At 42.0% G+C, this 2269-nt stretch overlaps 1 long non-coding RNA gene across 1 annotated transcript in view; it reads left to right on the forward strand.

The window, feature by feature from the left end:
• Positions 1-369: 369 nt before the first annotated feature.
• The window catches only part of LOC118429617, a 15649-nt gene continuing 13749 nt past the window's right edge, over positions 370-2269 (forward strand). The window contains exon 1 of the long non-coding RNA XR_004832758.1: positions 370-537. This is a non-coding gene — a long non-coding RNA (uncharacterized LOC118429617). The remainder of the gene's footprint in view (positions 538-2269) is intronic.

A 2269-nucleotide genomic window follows, 5' to 3' on the forward strand; every position in this document is an offset into this window, starting at 1 on the left:
CTAGTGGAAGAGAGAAGTACTGTAGAATTGAACGACCCAAGGTGTTTACAATAGGTTTACAACCCATTACGAGTTGCAGCATACATGCGTAACATTACATGCACATACAAACGTGTATTTGTATAATGTTGCTCATTTGCATACTCGGGACAACTTAAAGAAGACGTTACTGATTATGGTAGACTGCCACATAAAGCCTAGTGCATTTTACATCTAACTCATCTAACGTTAACTGTTACACTTATGTTGCTAAACATTTGGTTATAGATGGTTGTTATAATTTGGACGCTTTAGCGTAAAAGCTTCATACTGCGCTTTTCTGTAGTAATATCCTACACCACTAGGCAGCGCTGTGAGACCTTGCGGGAGCAACAGATTCCAGCACCTCACGACACCATGCAAGTTTTGCGGCTTCTTTGTGAACTTCACGGCTTCTGCGCGAATATGCAGAACTTGTCCTCTCTTTCTCGCCAAAAGCAACGATGTGGGTTTCCTAGAAGACTAGTAGAAGAGTTGACAGCATGCACGTCGTCTCTGGTGAGTTCCTTTTTGAAATTACAGTGCAGTTTCCCTGGTCAGCAGAATATGGTTAGTGTACGAAGAATTTTGAACAAAATGGCGACGTTCAAATGCTGCCGCGATTCTGAAACTTTCTGGGCACCAACGCAAAAGTCGCCGGAACAAACTTGCACATTTTAACCTTCATGAAAATGCGTCGAATCAAGAAAAACACTTTGAAAGAAATCTTGCAACCTAAACAGATTGTTAACGTTGCTAACGTTAGCGAAGCCCAGTACTCGAGTAACAATACACGATTTACATATCAACAACCGGTTGCTCTTGCGATGAAATTTGTAGGGATTTCCGGCGGTAAACGGAAAGAATCCAGCATCCTCTTGCACTGACAGTCACAAACTTCTGATCGTGATCGTGGAGTTAGGCAGACCCTCACGATTGCACCATCCTTACTGATAAGGACTGGAAGTAAAGTTAGGCAGGATGTTTGCATGGGTTAGTCGTTCAGCACCAAGGAGAGAACCAACTTGGTGAAATGTTGGAACTTGTTGTGCAATTTTCCCATGTTTCTCACCCAATGTCGGCATAGTTTTATTCTAATGACATAAAAACTTTTGCAAATACCAGAGCTTAATTTGTTGCTGTCGTATTAGTATTATGACACAAGCTTTAGCACAGTGTTAATAATAGGTCATATTGGATTCATAATACTCTGATTTTTTCATCGAAAAAGTTGCCTGTTCTACTTCACTTTGCTAACTGGCAATTGACCATCCCAAGGGAACCATTTATGGGTTATACCATCTGGGTATGCCTCAGGGACAAAGTAGTGTGTTCTTTACTTTTCCCCCAACAAAAATAGGGTGGGTTGGTAGCGATTTTTCTTCAAATTCTCATTCTACATACACATTGTAAAGCCATAATTTTTCATTTGCTAGAAATGAGGAGAACATGGTGGAAAATGATACTACAACCTTTTTATCATCACTCAGATGTCAGGTTAAAAGGCCTTTGGCAGTGACAGTTGTTGACAAAAAAAGAAGAAGCTTGGGATGGCAAGTTTTTGGGAAGGTCTGTCGGGTAGCCTAAGAGACATTTTTTCTTAGACCTTACCAAGTTGAAACAAGTGAAAAGTTGCCTGAGACTTGTGAGCCTGTGAAGTTGACTTCTAGAAGTCCTTCATGCCGGCCTGCCACAGCAAAGCTGCAAGGTTAGCACGCGGCCTAGAGGGTCAAACCCTGCAGAAATTACCTCTGGTTCTAAACTCAGCTCCAGGAAACCTCCATGTCGTGGTCTGGTGGTGAGTAATCCGGCTCCAAGGCTACAAAGTTTCAGGTGAAAATCCCTGCATAGCTGAACTCTTAACCAGTTAGAAGCTCAAATAGTTGTCTGAGACTGAGAGACATCGAAACATAAGCAAAGTAAGTACTATACTGGCTGTGTCAGGGTTCTAGCCAGTGCATTTTAGCGTAGTGAGCCCCTACACTAAAATTTGTGACCACTACGCTAAAATAAGGGCCACTACGCTAATTTCTAACAAGGGTAGTGGTGTTTTGGTATCATTTGCTTGTTCAACAATGTCTTATCAATGTCTGCACAATGAAAAATGGTGACATGACCCTTAAACCTGACCAGAAAATCCTACAATTTACATGTGATGTTAACAAAGTGCCAACTTTTAACTCTACAATTTCAAAGTCTCACCGTGGAAGGGCCAAGACCCCCCCTTCCACACCATTGCCTCCCGGGCACT

Source organism: Branchiostoma floridae, chromosome 13 (assembly GCF_000003815.2).
Source record: "Branchiostoma floridae strain S238N-H82 chromosome 13, Bfl_VNyyK, whole genome shotgun sequence".
Lineage (NCBI taxonomy): Eukaryota > Metazoa > Chordata > Leptocardii > Amphioxiformes > Branchiostomatidae > Branchiostoma > Branchiostoma floridae.